General features: G+C 46.3%; 1 protein-coding gene across 2 annotated transcripts in view; it reads left to right on the top strand.

Annotated features, from left to right (window-relative positions):
- HECW2 (HECT, C2 and WW domain containing E3 ubiquitin protein ligase 2) overlaps nt 1–16,081 on the top strand; it is a 243,315-nt gene that overhangs the window by 32,262 nt on the left and 194,972 nt on the right. For both annotated transcript variants that reach the window (XM_066577152.1, XM_066577153.1), the window contains exon 2: nt 2,200–2,295. The gene's annotated coding sequence lies outside the window, so the exon portion shown is untranslated. The remainder of the gene's footprint in view (nt 1–2,199; nt 2,296–16,081) is intronic.

Raw genomic sequence — 16,081 nt, forward strand, 5'->3', positions numbered from 1 at the left:
GATGCAACCTTTAAATTAGGAGTTCTGCGTACAGATTGTGCGCCCGCTGGGCGGAGCTCCACCAGACCACATTCTAAATGACGCTCACCAATAACAGACTGACGTGAAAATCAAGGGCATCAAGCGCTCTCCTGTCTACGTTGGCAGCCATCTTGTCCCACATCCAACTAACGACAACTACAGGAGAATAAAACTTTCTGGGTCTCATTTCATAAAACGGTCTGCCAGTAAGACGTCCTCATTGGCGACAGCAACCAATCACAGCGCAGCGTTCATCTTACCTCAGCAGCTTCACACATAAACGCTGCGCTGTGATTGGTTGCTCTGGACGAGGGCTTTCTTAGACTGTTTTGCTAATTGAAACTTTTTGAATTTCTGTTTCCATTAAGCACACATGTCTGTGTATGGGGGCCATTAAGCGGGTGTTGTGGGGGTCACATCTGGAATAATTTCCCAGTAATGCTATAAGTGGTGTTGGGGACGTCGCCCCCGTATTGGCAGTTTCACCTTGTAGAGTGTCCTGAGGCTAATTATGGATACTTCCAAGTAGCCCCCTAATGACCGGACTGTCGTCGGCTGTTTGTCTTCAGCCAGGAAGTGTGAGGAAGTCATTCGGTTCCCACCCATGGCTTCTCCAGCAATGTTTGTCCCTTACGTCACATTAAACCGTCCGCGTATCTTGTAGTCAGTACAAACCAGCATCCGGATGCTTCGTGGGGTCGGCAGGCAGTTGCTGGGTGCTCTACGGCGTTGTGGGATATAATCCCCGCGGCTGACTGCGGATTGTGATCGCATGAAAATCCGCAAGTTAGCAGGGCAGATTTTGGTGCTGACTACTCCGTCCCGTGTGAAATGTCCCTTAGGCCGCCTTCACACGGGGGTCAAAATCACAATAGATTTGTGCGTTGTGAGACGCACCAATATGAACCCCATTGAATTGAATGGGGTCATACACATGAGCGACAGTTTCCCGCGGGACACCGCATGTCCTATCTTGTCGCGTGCTCTCGCATCGCTGCGACTACTGTTTTCAGTGGGGGGGCTGTAGCATCGCGGCTTGTGTTAGCTGCAGGCGATTCGATGAATACAATGGGGGAAGCTCCACGAAGTGATGCAAGGCTGCTCTGCCATTTAAACGCCTCGCATTCTCCGAGAATTCACATGGCGGGGTCCTGTATGAAGTTAGCAACAGGCTTCTCTATAGGAAGAGAGAATGGATGTGGGTGAAAAATACAAATTGTCATCCAAAAAGATGTTTGTAACAAACATCTGAAACTCAAAAATGCTGCCGGAAGCCTGCAAGAAGGATGAGGCCTTCTTAAAGGGGTTGTCCGAGTTGTATTGTCTCTGTACAGTCTTATATTCGGCTGCTTGCTCCTATAGACTCTGCAGTCCCATCAGTTTATGGGACATCACAGGCTGCTGCAGCCAATGGGAGGTCGCTGGGGCAGCCTGTAGGCCAGGAAGCTGGGAGTATATGTCAGTGCATGGGGAACAAGGACATGGTGGAGCGCCCCTTTAAGGATGCGCTTACATGTAGCTATTCAGCACAGCTTTTCTGAATCTATGTCAAAATCTGCACCAAATAGTTTAGATTTGCTGCAGATTTTTTTCACCTCTCTGAAATCCTCAGCATATCCGCTATATGTGAACGCACCCTTAGGCTGTATTTACTTGGGCGATTGGGAGCTGCACCCAACACTCTCAAGCACAGCTCACATCACACGGCGCCCCCTGTCTGATGTGCCGGACACTACATGTTCTAATCTCAGCTCAGAATTGGACAAGAACAGGATAGGCAGCAATTTTTCAAACTTGAACCATCAGTTCGAGTGGCTCAGGATCTGGTGCCCCCTGGGGTGCGGTAGAATGTCCAGATATGGGACCAGTCTGTAGTTCCTCTGTAGTCCCTCTTGGTATGTTGTCAGTTTCTGGAATGCTCTTATGTTATACCTCCAGTCAATGATATACTCTTCATTTCGGCTTTTGTGAGGCGGTGCTGGGTGGTCCGGCTGGGTGGTTCAGGGTGTCTGGTGGCTTGGGGCCCCTTTGGTACAGCATGGCTTTGTGATTGTAGGAGCTTGGGCTGCTACTTTGTAGGGGCCCGGAATTACAGCAGACTCATTCTAGCAGAATTTCATGAATCTTTGCTTTATTACGAAATACTGGATAATGTAATACTTGTTTCTGTATCTTCAGGTTCATCAGCAGTTCAGAAGAGTATCAGGCCAAAATCACCATAACATCAATGCTCTGCAAGGCCAAAGGGAAAAGATGTACCGATGCTGCTGAGAGGTAATACACTGCACCATCATGGAGGCTTAGGGTACGGCCGCCTGCACACGGGCATATTTGCATTGCGGATTCCGGAGCGGGCGTCTGCCTGCCTACGGGTTCCGCAGCAAATACCGCCCATTAACATGCTATGGAAAAGTGCTTTTTCCTGTGCACAAGCGGAAATCAATTGCGATTTTCCAGTCACAACCTCAGCATGCTGTATTTTAGTGCGGTGTCCGCATGGATAGCTTCCATTGAAGTCAATAGAAGCTGTGTTACTGGCGGCCTGTCCACAATTAACATTGCAGACAGGTCGCGGATTCGGCATCATCGCCTAGCGACGACGTGGGAAAACCTGCACTGCGCATGTCGGGTGGCGAGCCATCCGGACTAGACACAGCACAGATAAGAAAAGAAGACGGACACGCAGGGGCATTGGCTGGGCATAGGGTTGGATCCCGCTTCCGGAAACCGATCCGGCCGTGTGCAGGCGGCCTAAATGTCCACCCTGAACACCACTTTTTATGGGCTGTAAATTATTTGCTGATTAATTTTGTATTCTGTATGTATCCATGCCGTATCTGAATGTAGAGCAGATGGCGTTCTGTCTTGTTAATGCAGACCTCCAAATAGACATGAGTTTAAAGGGGCAGTAACTTTGCACACAACTTCTGCTCATCTATCAGCCTGCGTGTATCATCAGTCTTGTAATATACTTGCATTCATTTGTTATAACACTGAGGATCAAGTTAAAGTCCTGAACACTAGGGGTCTCCCTTCTAGCTATTTGCAATCTATTACCTGTCATTAGGCAGTTGGCTTCTCTAGTAACAGGGACATGGGGACACTGCTAGTTACTACATGCACCAGAGGGGCGGGCATTCATATGCTACCTTGCAGCTGATTGCAGCAGAGTTACACAAGACAGCATTGTAAGTGTGGGGGAGGAAGTCTCAGCCAGCACAGTAGGGGCAGAATGGCTGGTTTAGGATCCGCCCCCATCCTGTTAATGGATTGCAAACAGGAGGGCAATAGAAAAATAGGAAAATCTACAAGGAAAAGTGAACTGATAAGAGCTCACACTGGGCGTAACAGCAGCAGAGCGGAGGCCAATGAAAGCCTGGGCAGCTTTTGAAAAGTTTTTGAAAACTCAGGTACCCATAAAAACTACAGTTCGCCACGCAAAAAAACAAGCTCTCCTACAGCCGCGTCGACGGAAGAATAAAAAAGCTATGGCTTTTGAAAAATAGAGATGAAAATCCGCCAAAAATTGTTGCGTCTTTATGCCCAAAATAGGCCGCGTCCTTAAGGGGTTAAAGTTAAAAAAAAATAATCTATTTTCAGTCGTCGTATATAAAACTAAAAGATTAAAAGGTAATAATATTGCTGCGTTACTATTTCTGCACGGTGGAGGTCTCAGGAAGCAAACTATACCACAATTGTGCTTTTTTTTTAGTGACCCATTTTCCAGGAAAAAATTGTATTAAAACCTTCAAAAAGTAGTTTGTATCCCAAAACTGCAGGATGCCTAAGAGAAACGGCGCTCACAGCGATGCAGCAACGCAAAAACCAACAAACGATGGAGAAAGTCATTTTCTTTTTTAAAAAGTATTTTAGTTTTTTTTAGTAGTACTGCATTAAAAAGCAATATAGTTCGATCTCGCAGTGAGGGCTCGTCCACAGTGGCCGTAGGATTTTCCTGCGATGCGTGAGGGAGTGAAAACGCAGGAGTTTGAAACCAATGATTTTCAATGATTCCATTTTCACTTGCGATGTTTTCACTCACTTTAAGAAAATCTGCGATATCGCAACAGCGCCGGCCCCATTGAAGTCAATGGGAGAAGATCGCAAAAGAGCTGTGAAATCCCCCACTGCAGGGAGGGAGACGGGTGGGACTACAGGCGATCTCTTAGACACCATTTACACTGATAGATGATCGCTCAAAGTTGCTCAAACCACAGTTTGAGTGACTGTTTTGAGCAATCATCTTTGTATAGTCAATAGTAGCTAAGTAGATACTTAAGAGCTATGCAGGTGGAGCAGGACACTGCCGCTATCGCTCAGCGAACAGTACAGCTGTTCTGTATAAGCAAACTGCTGCATTGTTCTCCGCGCTTACAGCTCACATCCAGCTGTGAACTACTAGCGGGACAAAAGCTGAAAGAATCTTATCAGTGCTGCCGACTGTGATAACAGCCTGCACCGCTAATATGAGTTTTCTAGAACTGAGCAAGGAAAGAATTGTGCGTGAAAACTGCATGATGTCAGTGCAGTTAGACCCAACGATTCTCGCTCAAAAGATGGCTTTGAGCACATTTTGAGCAAGAATCGTTGTGTCTAAATGGGCCTTTACATTTCTCCTCATATTTTGAAGAGGTAGGGGGCGGGGCTAGAGAACTTTCCGAGACCTTCTCCGAGAGCGGAGGTGAGGGGCGGGACTAGAGGGGTTCTTATAGTGACTAGACTCACCCCCTCAGAAATAGCCAAGCAGCACCCAATTGGGTATCTCCACAGTCCCATTGAAAGTGAATGAAGCATTCTTGCGCTCGTGAGATCAGCGCTCTAGTCAGTCTCCCCTGAATGTGGGGTGGGGGTGGAGGGGTTGCATTAACGCCACAGTGGGTAGCATGGGGGAGATGGGACCTCTTTTCTCGAGATAACGCTCGCCCTTGTGAATACACCGCCAAAAGGGTTCTGCCATTAGAAAAAAATAAATCAAGACTTACCTATTCCTCCACAGTCTTCTTACCACATCTTCTCCTGGCTCCTCCAGTCACCTGGATCACCTCACCTCCAGCCGGCCGAATCCTCTTCCTGTGATGAAGCGTATGTGAAACACTAACAGAGAGATATCGCGCATGCGCAGTTGCGCTAAAGTAAGGCTTGCGAGTATTCGGCATTTCCTGCTAGGCAGGGAATGCTACGTCACCAGTGACCGGGTATACCGACCTGCCGGAAGGAGAATGCCGGGGATGTAGCCTTCATCACAGGAAGAAGAGGATCCGGACGGCTGGAGGACGTGACCCGGGGGACTGGGGGAGCCGGGAGAAGATTGGTGAAGAGAAGATGCATTAAGAAGACTGACGGGGAGGAATAGGTGAGCATTGATTTTTTTTCTTCTAATAATGCCAGAACCCCTTTGACGGTGTATTCACATGGGCGAGCGTGATGTTGCGCTTGTAAACCTGTACATGTGATTTTAAGTCCTGCGACAATTCGCTCTGCTCGAGGATGCGATGTGAGCTTTTCTCCAACGTCCCAGCATACCTGCGAGAAGTAAGCCACCCATGTGAAGACATCCATTGTAAGTAAAGGGTTATTACAGAGAGCGCGTTCTGTACGTCTCGCAGTCGTCCAGAACTTCGTGTTTTTCACACCCGTGTAAATACAACCTAAGTAATCTTGTAAATCTTGGTGTTTCACATCATGTCTTAGATTTTTGTTAGACACTTGCAAGAATTTTTTGTTTCTCTTTCGGAGAGCAATAACATTTTTTTTCAACTGGCTAAGGCCGGTCTCACACGAACAATTTCAGGCGCATCATGGCTGAGGGCCATTTGGTCTCGTGGCCCCATTACATGAACGGCCTCTGACCCCCACCGTCGCCTCCGTCTGCAGTGGTGTTGTGAACGATGAAACTACACGCTACGGAGGGAAACCAGGTTGTTAATCCAGGGTTAGTTTGGGCGCTGACTACGGCGGTGTCAATGTCTGGAGACCTTGGGGTGGGCCCCTTGCTGGTGTGATGGTCTTCGGGGGGGTCATCACTAGGTACAAAGACAGCTCAGCGATATGTTCAGGACATCCTGCAGCCACGTGTGTTCCTTTCATGGCGGATTCCAGCAGGATAATGCTCGGCCTCACACACAAGGGGGTCCCAGGAAGCGCCCTCATCACTTCCCCATCTGGAACGCCAACGTCAACAGCCTACGAGTTGATACAGTCCTCGAGCTTAGATACAGCAAATGTGGAGCGATATCCTGCAGGATACCATATGGAACCTGTATGCCTCCAAGCCTGCCCATATCACATCTTGTATGCAAGCTAGTGGCGGTACAACAGGGTGCTAGCGCCTCTATGCCCACCTGTATCACCTCTTGTATCCAAGCTAGAGGTCGTACAACAGGGTACTAGAGCCTCCATGTGCACCCATATAAAATCTTGTATCCAAGGTGGAGGTGCTACAACAGGGTACTAAAACCTCCACGCCCGCCCGTATCACATCTTGTATCATAGCTAGGGATGGTACAACAGGGTACTAGAGCCTCTGTGCCTACCTGTATCACATCTTGTATCCAAACTAGAGGCAGTACAACAGGGTACTAGAGCCTCCATGACTGCCAGTATCACATCTTGTATCCAAGCTAGAGGCGGTACAACAGGGTATTAGAGCCTCCATGCCCACCTGTATCACATCTTACTTCCAATCTAGAGGCGGTACAACAGAGTACTAGAGCCTTTATGCCCACCCGTATCACATCTTGTATCCAAGCTAGAGGCGGTACAACAGGGTACTAGAGCCTCCATGCCTGCCTGTATCACATCTTGTATCCAAGCTAGAGGCTGCTCATCAGGGTACTAGCGCCTGCATGCCCGGCTGTATCACATCTTGTATCCAAGCTAGAGGTGGTACAACAGGCTACTAGGGCCTCCATGCCGATGCGTATCCCATATTGTATCCAAGCTAGAGGTGGCTCATCAGGGTACTAGCACCTCCATGCCCACCTGTATCACATCTTGTATCCAAGCTAGTGGCGGTACAACAGGGTACTAAAGCCTCCACGCTCACCTGTATCACATCTTGTATCCAAGCTAGTGGCGGTACAACAGAGTACTAGAGCCTCCACGCTCACCTGTATCACATCTTGTATCCAAGCTAGAGGCGGCTCATCAGGGTACTAGAGTCTCCCTACACAGGGTCAGGTCTCCACAATAAATGATGCTTTTGCTCTTATATTGTAATCACTCAAATTAACGTTACAATCACACAGAGAAAGTTTCACCCATTCCAACAACTTATAGGGGAGGTATGTTACTGACAATGAGTGTAATTAATAAATATATATATAATATTATTTATTTATATTGTAGTGAAGTAAGTGGTAAAGTCCTGGATGGTGTGTATATACCACGGAGATTACCAAACTCCAAAATATAACTCCGGAGATTACATGAGGCAGGGGCTGTCCGGGTCACACGTATATTCCAGTCCAGGAAGTACCTGAACCTGGAACTCAGCTGAGACAGAATTGGAAAAGGAGCAAGAAAGCTCAGTAAGAGAGAGATTGTGGCAGAGTGTGTTCAGCCAGACCAGAGAAAGGACAGACTGCGTGCAGAGTCCCTGGAAAGCCAGGTGAAGAGAACCTGGAGAGCTGAGGGAAGCAAAACCCTGAGGAAAGGGTTGGGTGAGAATCCCTGCATCTGATTACCAAGACTGTTATTTTGGGTGCCTTATGGACATTATATGGCTGGAGAAAGCCTGTGTTTGTTTATGACTGAGAGTTTGGCAATAAACCCCCCTGCTTTACCATCACCGGCCTCTGCTGCCACCTGACCTCCTACAGAGGAAACATACCTGTTGTGGATCCTGCTTACAATATGTACACACACACACATACTCCTTCCAGGGGGGGATTGGTTTTGACAATGGGCGCATTATATGTCGAGGCGATCATATGTTGTTCAGAAGCTTAATAGCACTAAACTTCTTACATGGAATTCTATTCTGAAATTTGGCTTTGTTACAAGATTAATGAAAATGAGAACTGAAGCCTCCCCACGTATCAGCATGTCATTATCGCCCATAATGTAGGGCAAAATATCTGTCTGGTAAATGAGTCCTCCAAGTAAACATCCAGTCAGAAGCGGACTCCGGGATCAGCGGGATAACTCCTAAACCCTTCTAATAGGCGGGTCCTATGATGAAACCCTCTGCATAAAGGTAGAGTAATACACTGTAATACCCCTGAGGAGAATGGCATGGGCAGCGTGCTCACAGCCAGATGTGCATCAGACAGCAACAATGCACCCAAAATTACAAAAAAGGAAGCAACCTTGCAAATAGCAGTACTGCAGACTAAATAGGTTCCAAAGGGATGGTTCCGGGCAGGTGATGAGCGGGTCCTGGTTTCCTCCAGACAGAAAACTTAGAAATGAGGTCAAACGTTCCATGTGGATGTCATCATCTGCGTGAATCTGTTTATTGAGCCCGGTGTGGTCAGTGGGAGTTTTGTTCGCAGTGGCAATGTTTGCCGCACATCGTTTCTGGCGCTTCACAACCAGAGTTAAAAATGTAGGTCCTGGCTTCAGGCCTGGGCAGGATACTCGCTGGGTGTGAGTTCCTGCCAGGGTATGGGGAGTAGGAATCACTAGTATGCAGGCAGGAAACAATGGAGGCAGGGCTTCATCTGTTCTTCACCAATGCCTGTACAGCCGTCCTCCCTGTTCTGGGAGTACATGTCCCACCCTCATTTCCTATCTCAAGGTCCTTCAACTTTATTTTCTTCACAAGGTGTAGCTGGGACCTGTAGTACCAAATGCTTCTCTTAGGAAGTTACAACTCTCCCACGTGGTCTCCGGGCCAGTAGGCTCTGCCCGGCGGCGCTCTCCCCTGCTCTATTGCCTCTCCTGCAGTACATCTTGCAGTAGGCTATATTGCAGTAATTGTACAACTATTGTTTTAGTGCCATGTCTGACTCCAGACCGGAAGACTCCCAACAGGGGCAGGCTAGAGCTACATGCTAGGCGTGCTCTCACTAGAATACTATATTAGCCAACCCGGAGAGTCTCCACATCACTCTGGACACACTGTCAAGGTTTGGGTTTATCATCAACTATCCCATGTTTTTTCTAACACCATCACAACGGATGGATTTTCTGGGTCTATCCTTCGACGCGGATCAAGCTCATGTACTGTTGCTGACTCCCAAAATACTTGTTATTCATAAACATGTACGTTCTTTGCAAAATCGGAAACCTGGGACTATTCGTCACTGCTTGAGGGTGCTGGGGCTGATCATCTTTTTCTTCGAGGCAATTCTTTTTAGGCAATTCCATGCACAGCCTGTCAGTAAACGATTCTCTCAAAATGGGACAAGTCTGTGATGTCCCTCGATCGGAAGATCCAACTACCTACGTGCATTCAGTGCTTTCAAGTTTGATGGCTGGAGTCCATCTGGAATGTTCGTTTCTGACCTTCCAATGGCAAGTACTTACCAGGGATGCCAGCTTTTCTGTGTTGTAACTTTGGGTCATTCTCTAGTCCCTTTGTCACTTCACACTCCTGCTGACAGAATTATCAGTGCAGGTCGAAACCGACAACGCCATGGCCATCACGTACATAGATCATCAAGGCATGAAAATAGCAACAAAGAACTTGACATGGGCTGCGGCTCATCTTCCAGCGCTTTTGGCAGTCCACATACCGGGAATAGACAACTGAAAAGCAGGCTTCCTCAGCAGAGAGACAGACAAACTGGAAGAATGGGAATTACATCCTCAAATCTTTCAGGAACTTTGTCATCCGGACATCAACCTTATGGTGTCTAGAATCAATCACAAGCTGCCAATCTTTGGGGTCAGGTCTAGTCAGGTCTCAGGACCCCCAAGCTCGAGCATGGGATGCTCTAGTAGTTCCATTAACAGAATACCCATTCCATACGTTTTTCCCTCATTCCCACTAATCTTATGACTTCTTAACAAGATAAAGATGGAAGGCCTTCTAGTGATTCTTATCACCCCAGATTGGCCTCGCAGGTCATGGTATGCTTTGCTCATCGACCTGCTCGTCAACTCTTCGTGATGTCTCCCTCTTCCACATCTCCTTTTACAGGGTCCCCTCTTTCACCCGAATTTGCCTACAATTTATATAACAGTGTGGTAATTTATGTGAAGCTGCGGTGTTGAGAGCCATGAATTTGCAGAACCTGTCATTCAAACCACCCAGAAGGCTAGGAAACACTCCTCTTCTCATGGTTATAAGTGAGTTTTTAAAAATGTATTTCGCTGGTGTGAACAACGTACTTTTCATCCTATGCGCTTCTCTTTATCCCTTCTCCTGTTATTCCTGCAGGAGGATCTGAATATGGGTTTGAGTCTGAGTTCTTTAAAGGATCAGGTACCCGCATTGTCCATACTTTTCCAACGCCCACTGGCCTCAAAGTCGGCAATCTGTACTTTTCTACAGGGGGTCGCTTGTGCCGCTCCTCCATTCCGTTCATTTGTCCCTCCTGGGAACCTTATCTTGTACTGGATGAGTTGCAGTTTCATCTATTCGAATCATAAGGGATTTCCAGCTTGTTTGTTGACTCGGAAGGTGGCCTTATTGGTAACGGTCACTTATTTCCGATTGGTCTCAGAGTTCACAGCTTTGTTGGTCAAGCCTCTATTCACCGTCTTCCATCAGGATAAAGTGGTCCTTCGTTCTATGCCTTCTTTCCTACCTAAGTTGGTATTGGCATTCCCCATCAAGGAAAACATTGTTCTGCCCTTATTTTGTCCATTCGCAGTTCATACGAGAGAACCCACTCTTTACAAACTGGATCCCATGCGAGCCTTGTGGATCTACCCTTCTCAAAAAGCATCTTTAGACACTCTGACTCACTGTTCGTGATTCCTGATGACCCAAGACGTGGTCTTACAGCTTCCAAGATAGTTATTTCTCACGGGATCTGATCAATGGTGACAGAGGCATAACATGCTAAAAGCAAAATGCCTCAATTCCGTCTTACAGTGCATTCTACTCGGGCAGTGGGTGCCTCGTGGGCGGTATGAAATGGGGCTTCCATTATGGAGATGTGTAAGGCCATTAAGGGGACCTCGTTGCAAAGTTTTACCGGATTCATACTTTTGCTTCCGCGGACGCCTCACTTGGTTGAAGAGTTTCACAAGCAGCTCCTATAATTTTCCCACCCTCGAGGGACTGTTCTGTAACGTCCCACGGTCTTCATCTGTATGCCCCAATGATACAGACAAGAGATAAGATTTTTGTACTTAGCATAAAATCCCTTTTCCGTCTCGTTCATTGGGGGGCAGCACCCTTCCATGCCGTTATTAGTATTTTATTTGATATTTTCCTCCTCGGTGCTACAGTGAGTTACAGGTTTTAAATAATGTTATTGTTATGTGGTCAGAAGGACTATTAATTGTGTATCCTACTTGGCTGCTTCTACTGCTTGCATACAAACTAGCTAGAATGGTATGGCTAATAGGAGGAGCTAACACTTTATCTGCTCAATGGCTGCCTTCCAGTTGCAGTAGCTATACCCAATGTCTTTTTCCCCAGTGAACGAGACAAAGAAGAGATTTCATGGTAAGTACAAAAGTCTTGTTTTTAGCATTTATTTTTTAACTGAATTTACCATGCTACTTAGATAATGTACTTTTTTATAGTGCGGGTGGTTACGAATGTGGCGATACCACTCATGAGTAGTTTTGTTTTTTGCATTGTTTCAATATTTAAAGTCTTCTGTAAGGGGAAAAAAGTTTACGTTTTTTTGTAAAAACATTTACATGCCACGGTCAGCAATGACTGCATCATCTAACAAGTGGTTTCTTTATTTTCAGCATAAAATGCTACTATTACTGACTGCTTCAGTTTCAGAATTACCAGGCTCCTGAATAGAATCCCTCATAACAGCACACATTAGAAAATGTCTCAAGTACACCTGATATAACTAGTCAAGTGCTTCATTAGTTGCATCAGGTGTGCTTGAGATAAACGCATCAGATACCTGGACTGGCAGGAGCTTTGTTAGCTGTGATGTTTGATTGCGTGTTAGAAATATGGCTGAGTCAAGAGAGGAGTCTAAAAAGAGAAGAGATCATTGCCTTGTACAAACGAAAAGGATACAAAAAGATAGAAAAAGGCTGAATGGTCCTAGAGATACAATAGGAAGCAGTTCACAAGTTCAAAGTTAAGGACCACTGGCTACACTACATAGATGTGGCAGAAAGAGGGTGCTATCACCGGCTGCCACCAGAATCCTGAGGAGGCAGGTGGTCAAAACATTTTGAGTGACTGCAAAAGACCGGCAGCAATATTTGGTTGCAGCAGCACTGAGGTTTCCACATAGTAAATGCTGAAGGTCTTCATACCCAAAGGCCAAGATGTTCAACTCTACTCACCCGAAAGCATAAGAAAACCCAACTCTAGTAAACTCAGCACCATATAAATGAACCACGGAAGATTTTGGAATCTGTTCTATGGACCGATGGACTTTTTGAGTCTCTCTGAAATGCTGCCAAAAGCTGCTGTCTGTCTGTACACCACGTCTGCCAGAAGCTGCTCTACCTAGGGCTCATGCCCACGGACGGAGCGGGATACGCCTGCGGTTTTAAGCCACAGGAATCACGCGGGAATGACCAAAAAAAGTCCTCGCTGGCGATTATGGAAAACTGCGTTTTTTACCACGTTTTACCATGGTCTCAATTAACACTATATTAATGGAGACCTCCTGCCATGGAAAAACGCAGTTAAAATAAAACATGCCGTGATTTCTTTCCCACGGCGTAAATCTGCGACAGAATCCCGCATGTGAGGACTGAGCTATTAGGTTCAATAGAACCTAATAGCTGAGTTATTAAGCCGCGGACATACACCGTAAATTTGGCAAGTAAACCTGATTTGCAGTGGGGGATTGACTGCAACTGTATATTGCGCTGAAATTAACATGCGTGCAGTGGGCACTGCAGATGTTAGATACAGTAAGCAAGTTTTGTTTATTTCTTAATCTGAATTTTTGGTAGAATTTTATTTTAAAAAATGCAAAAGTGTTGCTTTTTTTATTCCCAGATGCATCCAATTTCTTTCAATGTATCTCGAGTACTCATAGATATTTTGAGAGCCCATTAAAAAGAACTGCTCAATAGTGTTCAATACTATTTAGTAATTTCTGGACTCCTTATTAATTTATGATGTCGTTCAGGCGGGGTGGATGTGGATTATTGATTTTCTTGGAATGCAGTAGCATCTATAGGGGGCACGCACTGGGCAGAGCCGCGTGCGGGAAGGCTGTCCGGCAGTACACAGAGGCCATATGGGCTGTCGGCTGCTGAATGTGCAGAGGATGCCTCTTCTCATATGGTATCTGATTGGGCTTGCTATGAATTCTAAGAAGCCGTAATATATAGCCTATGTGCCCTGAGGTGTAGAGTATAGTCTATGAGCCCCGAGCTGTAATATATATAGCCTATGAGGCCTGAGCTGTAATATATAGCCTATGTGCCCTGAGCTGTAGTGTATAACCTTTGAACCCCGAGATGTAATATATAGCCTGTGAGGCCCGAGATGTAATATATAGCCTATGAGCCCCAAGCTGTAATATATAGCCTATGTGCCCTGAGCTGTGGTGTATAGCCTATGTGCCCTGAGCTGTAATATATAACCTATGAGCCCTGAGCTGTAATATATAACCTATGAGCCCTGAGCTGTAATATATAACCTATGAGCCCTGAGCTGTAATATATAACCTACGAGCCCTGAGCTGTAGTATATAGCCTACGAGCCCTGAGCTGTAATATATAGCCTATGAGCCCTGAGTTGTAGTATATAGCCTATGAGCCCTGAGTTGTAGTATATAGCCTATGAGCCCCGAGCTGTAATACATAGCCTATGAGCCCCGAGCTGTAATACATAGCCTATGAGCCCCGAGCTGTAATACATAGCCTATGAGCCCCGAGCTCTAATACATAGCCTATGAGCCCTGAACTGTAATATATAGCCTATGAGCCCCGAGCTGTAGTATATAGCCTATGAGCCCTGAGCTGTAATATATAACCTATGAGCCCTGAGCTGTAATATATAACCTATGAGCCCTGAGCTGTAATATATAGCCTATGAGACCTGAGCTGTAATATATAGCCTACAAGCCCTGAGCTGTAATATATAGCCTATGAGCCCTGAGCTGTAGTATATAGCCTATGAACCCTGAGCTGTAATATATAGCCTATGAGCCCTGAGCTGTAATATATAGCCTATGAGCCCTGAGCTGTAGTATATAGCCTATGAGGCCTGAGCTGTAGTATATAGCCTATGAGGCCTGAGCTGTAATATATAGCCTATGAGCCCCGAGCTGTAGTATATAGCCTATGAGCCCCGAGCTGTAGTATATAGCCTATGAGCCCTGAGCTGTGGTGTATAGCCTATGTGCCCTGAGCTGTAATATATAACCTATGAGCCCTGAGCTGTAATATATAGCCTACGAGCCCTGAGCTGTAATACATAGCCTACGAGCCCTGAGCTGTAATACATAGCCTACGAGCCCTGAGCTGTAATATATAGGCTACGAGCCCTGAGCTGTTATATATAGGCTATGAGCCCTGAGCTGTAGTATATAGCCTATGAGCCCTGAGCTGTAGTATATAGCCTATGAACCCTGAGCTGTAATATATAGCCTATGAGCCCTGAGCTGTAATATATAGCCTATGAGCCCTGAGCTGTAGTATATAGCCTATGAGGCCTGAGCTGTAGTATATAGCCTATGAGGCCCGAGCTGTAATATATAGCCTATGAGCCCCGAGCTGTAGTATATAGCCTATGAGCCCCGAGCTGTAGTATATAGCCTATGAGCCCCGAGCTGTAGTATATAACCTATGAGCCCTGAACTGTAATATATAGCCTATGAGCCCCGAACTGTAATATATAGCCTATGAGCCCCGAGCTGTAATATATAGCCTATGAGCCCCGAGCTGTAATATATAGCCTATGAGCCCCGAGCTGTAATATATAGCCTATGAGCCCCGAGCTGTAATATATAGCCTATGAGCCCCGAGCTGTAATATATAGCCTATGAGCCTCAAGCTGTAATATATATCCTATGACCCCCGAGCTGTAATATATAGCCTATGAGCCCCGAGCTGTAATATATAGCCTATGAGCCTCAAGCTGTAATATATATCCTATGACCCCCGAGCTGTAATATATAGCCTATGAGCCCCGAGCTGTAATATATAGCCTATGAGCCTCAAGCTGTAATATATATCCTATGACCCCCGAGCTGTAATATATAGCCTATGAGCCCCGAGCTGTAATATATAGCCTATGAGCCTCAAGCTGTAATATATATCCTATGACCCCCGAGCTGTAATATATAGCCTATGAGCCCCGAGCTGTAATATATAGCCTATGAGCCTCAAGCTGTAATATATATCCTATGACCCCCGAGCTGTAATATATAGCCTAGGAGCCCCGAGCTGTAATATATAGCCTAGGAGCCCCGAGCTGTAATATATAGCCTAGGAGCCCTGAGCTGTAGTATATAGCCCATGAGCCCCGAGCTGTAGTATATAGCCTATGAGCCCCGAGCTGTAGTATATAGCCTATGAGCCCCGAGCTGTAGTATATAGCCTATGAGCCCCGAGCTGTAGTATATAGCCCATGAGCCCCGAGCTGTAGTATATAGCCCATGAGCCCCGAGCTGTAGTATATAGCCTATGAGCCCCGAGCTGTAGTATATAGCCTATGAGCCCCGAGCTGTAGTATATAGCCTATGAGCCCCGAGCTGTAGTATATAGCCTATGAGCCCCGAGCTGTAGTATATAGCCTATGAGCCCCGAGCTGTAGTATATAGCCTATGAGCCCCGAGCTGTAGTATATAGCCTATGAGCCCCGAGCTGTAGTATATAGCCTATTAGCCCTGAGCTGTAATATATAGGCTATGAGCTCCGAGCTGTAATACATAGCCTATGAATCCTGAGCTGTAATATATAGCCTATGAGCCCTGAGCTGTAATACATAGCCTATGAGCCCCGAGCTGTAGTATATAGCCTATGAGCCCCGAGCTGTAGTATATAGCCTATGAGCCCT

The sequence above is a fragment of the Eleutherodactylus coqui genome, chromosome 8, assembly GCF_035609145.1.
Source record: "Eleutherodactylus coqui strain aEleCoq1 chromosome 8, aEleCoq1.hap1, whole genome shotgun sequence".
In the NCBI taxonomy this organism is placed as follows: domain Eukaryota; kingdom Metazoa; phylum Chordata; class Amphibia; order Anura; family Eleutherodactylidae; genus Eleutherodactylus; species Eleutherodactylus coqui.